The following is a 6,044-nucleotide window of genomic DNA, read 5'->3' on the forward strand; positions in this document are numbered from 1 at the left end:
GTTGCCATAAGCGGGATTTGAACCCGCGCCTCCTGGTCTGAGAACGGCTGCTCATCTCACTGAGCTAAAATGTAGCTCAGCCTGGTAAGCAAAACTGGTGATCACACTGATAATGTGGTACCTGTCAGCAAAACTGGGACCAAAAAATGGCATAAAAGTTATCATCACCAAAAGATATAGCAGTGGAAAGCAGAAATAGCAGAACAGTTTAAAGTTTGAATGGTGAAGACTGAAAACTGAGGGAGTAGTTAAGCGGCAGAGAAACGGAGCAACTAGAATAATAAAGGATAAAGAATAAAGAGAAACAGGAACTCAATAGTGTGCCTTTGAGGCATCCACACAAATACATCACTAAAGCCTACTACTACCTACTGGCGTGGCACGGTGTTCAGGTACCTGGTACTTTATTGTACCTGCACAGCCGTAGTTCTGTACTTTCTTTCAAACACAGAACATTACAGATCAGATCTTGTACATATCCAGATAAGCAATGTTAGAATCAGCATACTTTGTTAATCCCTCAGGAAATGATGTGGGTCACAGTTGCTCCAGTACAGTAACAGAAACAGACTATTTAACAATACGCAGAAAAGCACAACATATACAAATCACTCAATAATAAATAACAAATCACTTTTATTGTCACTTCACATGTGCAGGTACACTGGTACATGCAAGTGAAATTCTTGTGTGCGAGCTTCACAAGCAACAGTGTGCAAAAATACAATAACATAAGAACAAGCAAATATAAGAATGAATAAATATATGTACAATATAAGAGTGTATGCACATTACTGAATGTTAATACTAAATGTGTGTGTGTGTTTGTGTGTGTGCGCGCGCATATTTAAAAAATTAAATAGAGTAAACAATAAAATAAAATATACAGAGGTTGGCAGTTGGATATTGTGCAAAACAGTGGCATTAATGTACAGTATGGAGTGCATAATGTTGAAGCTCCAGTAGTGGAGGTGAGGTGTCTATGAAGTGTTCAGCAGTCTGATGGCCTGGTGGAAAAAGCTTCTCTCAGTCTGCTGGTTCAGGACCGGATTCTGCAGAACCTCCTTCCTGATGGAAGCAGTCTGAACAGTTTATGGCTGGGGGGACTGGCGTCCTTGATGATCCTCCCCGCTTTCCTCAGGCACCGCTTCCTGTAGATGTCTTGGAGGGAAGCTCACCTCCAGTTATCCGTTCAGAGCACCGCACTACTCTCTGGAGAGCGGTTGTAAGCGGTGCTGTTGCCGTACCAGGTGGTGATGCATCCAGTGAGGATGCTCTCAATGGCACAGCGATAGAAGGTCCTGAGGATGCGGGGGCTCATGCCGAATCTTTTCAGTCTCCTGAGAAAGAAGAGGTGCTGCTGCGCCTTCTTCACTGTTTTGTTTGTGTGTCCTGACCACGTAAGATCCTCAGCCAGATGTACACCAAGGAAGCGGAAGCTGCTCACTCTCTCCACAGCAGCGCCGTTGATGGTGATGGGGGCGTGTACTTCTCTGCACCTCTGGAAGTCCACTATCAACTCCTTTGTCTTTGCGACGTTGAGGGTGAGATGGTTGTCCTGACACCAGTGGGTCAGGGCGCTGACCTCCTCCCTGTAGGCCGCCTCATCACCGTTGGTGATAAGACCCACCACTGTAGTGTCGTCCACATACTTCACAACGGTGTTGGAGCTGTTAGTGGCCGTCGTAGGTGTAGAGTGAGTACAGGAGAGGGCTCAGGGCATCAAGGACTGACAGAGGTGATTATAAAGTACCAAGAACACTGACAGGAATATTACAGTGAAACAGAAACGAGCGTGTGGAAAAGGCTGCAACTATTGCAGTGTTCAGTGTATAGATGGAGGAGTTGTACAGGGAGATGGGCAGCAATGACTTCCATGGTGCGTTATGGGGTATCTCAGTCTCTCAGTGAGCATGCTCCTGTGGCTGACCAGCATGTCATGGAGTGTGTGGGAGGTGTTCTCCAGCATCACCTTTATCTTGGACAACATCCACCTCTCCAACACCACCCTGAGAGTCCAGCTCCAGGCAGGTGACAGATTCAGAGAAATAAAGGTAAGGGAACGATATAGAGTAACGCTCTTGGTCACACTCATGAATGTTGTATTTGCTTAGTGGAGGAAAAAAGTCAAACATAAACAAGTCAAATAAAATAATTCTATGCAGAGAGCAGTTTGCAGCAGGATTGTTTAAGGGGGCGATAACAGACTCGAGAAAGAGGCTTCTACAGCTGCTTTCAGGCTTTGTGATGGTTGAACACATTGAATGTGCTGTTTGAATTCACCTTTAAAGAACATAATGCAGGGTTAGTGCCTCTGAATGTACACGTATGTATATAAAACATAATCAGGTCAGTTATATTTACTGTATCAGGCTTCTTTTGTCCTTCCAAAACAAAGGAAAGACTTCAGCACTTTGTTCACACTTGTTAACATTCAGATCTAAGCCAGAAGCTCCAGAGAACGCTTTCACTGCTTCCAGAGCTGCAGACAATTTTGTTCTTCAGAATAAGGGTAGCACCATCAGCCAGCTGAGTGACGATCAGACTTCTGTCCAGCAGAGAAACACCTTGAATTTTACCGGATCTAATATGGTCTGCTAAGAGTTGGGCGACTAGTAAAAGGAGGTACGGAGAAACAGGCTGTCCTTGCCTGACGCCTGTCGACAGATCGGATGTAGGACCGGTTCCACCAGCTAGAGTCACTGAGCTGTTAGCGTTTCTGTGGATGAACAGAAGTCACTTCCAAAGCCAAGTTTATGTAAGGACTGAACTGGTGTTCCACAAAAATCTAAAAATAACACGACTCCATTGTCATCAAAAAGTTGACAGAAACGTCCAGCACTGATCTGATATTGTTGGTTATGTCTGTTAGCCATAAACCTGATTGTGTTCATCTGTGAGGGAGCTCGGGACCATTTTGAGCCTCTTTGCTAAAAGTAGAGCAAACGTCTTGTAATCATTACGAAGCAGACAAATAGGCGCCAGTTATCTCGAAGTAAACAATCTTTCTTGGGTTTGTGAATGAGAGAGGGCAGTCCCAACGCAGGCCCAGCTCCGCAGCAAAACCCTGATAAAACTCTGCAGATAGACCATCTGTTCCTGTCTGCTCCTGGTGATTTGTTATCTTTGAGAAGATTCCTCTTCAGAGGCTCCCATCGCTTTCTGACAGGTCGTCTAATTTAACTTGAAGATTTGCCAATTCCATTTTTTCTTCCTCTAATAAAGTTTCTGGTCTTTTATTGGAAATAGTGAAAATATTTGCTACAATTAAATTAAATTCAATTCAATTAAATTTTATTTATATAGCGCCAAATCACAACAAATGTCGCCTCAAGGCGCTTCATAGATACAGAGAAAAGCCCAACAATCATATGACCCCCTATGAGCAAGCACTTTGGCGACAGTGGGAAGGAAAAACTCCCTTTTAACAAGAAGAAACCTCCGGCAGAACCAGGCTCAGGGAGGGGCGGCCATCTGCTGCGACCGGTTGGGGTGAGAGAAGAGAACAATTAGCCTCTTAGGCTTTCCTTGAACTTTTTAACAACCATGTTTCAAATTTACAAAGTTACCAGTTCCTTCTAAAATCAGTATCCTTTGTCCAGAACGTGGAGATCAAGTCTTTTATTTCTGAAACTGATGATTGTTTAATAGTGAGCTACGCTGAAAACCTTTCTATCCAAAAGTAGTGTCAGTGATAAATGTTGGAGAGGGTGTGGGTCTGTGGGGACACATATTTTTTGGGACTGTGTTTACATACAACAGTACTGGATGGATGTCAAGAACATTATACAAAACATATTGTCAGTTAACCTCCCAATGGATCCTCTGATCTTTTTGTTGGATATCTTTCCTGATGGTTTCTCCTATGAGGAGCACTTTCTCCTGCATCTCCTCCTCATGACTGCAAGAAAAATGATAACAATTCACTGGCTCAAACCAGAAACACCCACAGTTGCCCAGTGGCTTCTGAAAACTAACCATGTCTATACGATGGAACGGATAACAGCTCAACTACAACTAAAAGTGCCAACCTTTGAGAAAAAATGGAGACTAATTATAAAATATCTTGAAACACTCAAGCCTTAACATTGTTACATCTGTGCTTAGGTATTGGTATGTATGCATGTATATGTTTTTTCTTTTAAATTAATTTTTTGAATAACCCCCACCATTATATGCAGCAGATTAGGTCTCAGGTCATGTTGTCGATGTGAATTGTTATTTTTGGCAATAAAAGTTCAAAAAAATAAAAAGTGAGCTACTGAGTTCCCAGTAACCAGAGTTAGTAGCAGGTTTAGAGATGATGTTTATTTTAATTGATTTAACTTTGTGATCAGTAAATGGTGCAGGGCAGTGATTCTTAACCATGGATGGGCCGCCAGCCACACCGTGAGTTTAGTTTTACACCTGTGGGCCGCGTGATATCATAAGTTATTAAGACACCGGGGACTACTCTCACCCATGAAAATCTCAGTTACAATGCAGCTCCCCACTGCTTGGTGAGAGGTGTTTAACCAGCTCAATAAGCAAGCAGAAGAAGACGCCGTCTGCCATTTACAGTGAGATGTGGAGAAGCTCTTAAAACACAAAAGATGAAAGTGACAAACGACACTGAGCGTATCACAGACAGGGCCTGAGAGACACAGCATCAGTTTCTGGAAAGAGTAAAAGGAGTCCATTTGTCTCTTTGCAACTAGGCGAGTCCACTGATGTCTCCAATGCTGCTGGTTTCTGTTGGTTATTGCTGGGACAGCGGTTTGCATGAAGACTGGAGAGCTACACGGCTCAGGATGTTTCACTGTGAATGACCTGGACCGGCAGAACTGTGTTGGGTGTGCGGCGATGCTGCAGCTTCAATGACTGGCAGCCATCAGGGTGTCATTACGCTGATTCTTGATCGTGCACCAGAAGCTAGAAACAATGTGACCACGAGATGATGGAAGTGTGAAAACAATCAACTTCATTAAAAACAATGCTGTGAACTCCAGATGTTTTGTGAGGACATGGAAGCAGATCACGTCCAAAAAAAAAAAAAAAAAACAAAAAAAAAAAAAACTCCCTTTTAACAGGAAGAAACCTCCGGTTCAGGGAGGGGCGGGGCCATCTGCTGTGATTGGTTGGGGTGAGAGAAGGAAGACAGGATAAAGACATGCTGTGGAAGAGAGACAGGTCCGACACGGTTCGCCACTTCAATGACCGACTCTGAACCAGCATCAAGAAGGTTGACTTTGCTCTCCCTAACATCGCTCTGCATCTTCAAGGCTGGTTGGTGGAGGTGATGAAGGTGATTACAGGCATCCTGCTTAAACTGTGAAACAAACAGCAAATGAAGCGTATTCGTTTGTTACCCACAGCAACAGGTGATCAGGATAAGAGCCAGTTCAGAGTGCACAGGTGCATCGACAGTGGACAGCGAGGCACAGGAGGAAGAGGAGGGCAATGAAGAAGGACAATCATCACTGATGATATTTAGTCAGCTATTGTAATCTGTGTGTCCTGTTACTGCAGCCTCTGCTGCTTTCACTGAACTGTCAACATTAAACCTGGAGTGCCTCGACTGTAAAGAAGTCTCTGCATCACCTACAGAAACTACTGCGCGTCTGTTTTAGAGAAACCTGGAGAGGCCCCATGAAAACACCGTCACAGATGAAGCAGGGTTTAAACTGGCGAGGGGAAGGCGGAGACACTGCAGCATAACAGCGGCGTTCTCCTCACGTTTCTGTGGCCTGCAGGATGTGAACAGCTGGATCACATTCCCGGGGCAGATGTTTCCTGATGTGGATGAAGCGTTCCGACGTTGCATAAAACTCACAGCGATGTGCTTCCCACCGAGATCAGTCTGACGTTAGCGCTGGCATATCATTTTGATAAACACACTTTCAATAAAAACTTCCTGTTAACGACGGCCGCCCGCCTTAAGCTCCGCCTTCAGTCTGATGATCGGCCTGAGCAAGTCTGACATCACCATGGTCATGAGAGCTCACGCTTGTTTAAATCAGTCATGTGTTCAGGAGGTTGAAGCTCACCAATCAGAAACAGGAACG

This window comes from Neolamprologus multifasciatus, chromosome 18 (assembly GCF_963576455.1).
Source record: "Neolamprologus multifasciatus chromosome 18, fNeoMul1.2, whole genome shotgun sequence".
NCBI classification, from domain to species: Eukaryota; Metazoa; Chordata; class Actinopteri; order Cichliformes; family Cichlidae; genus Neolamprologus; species Neolamprologus multifasciatus.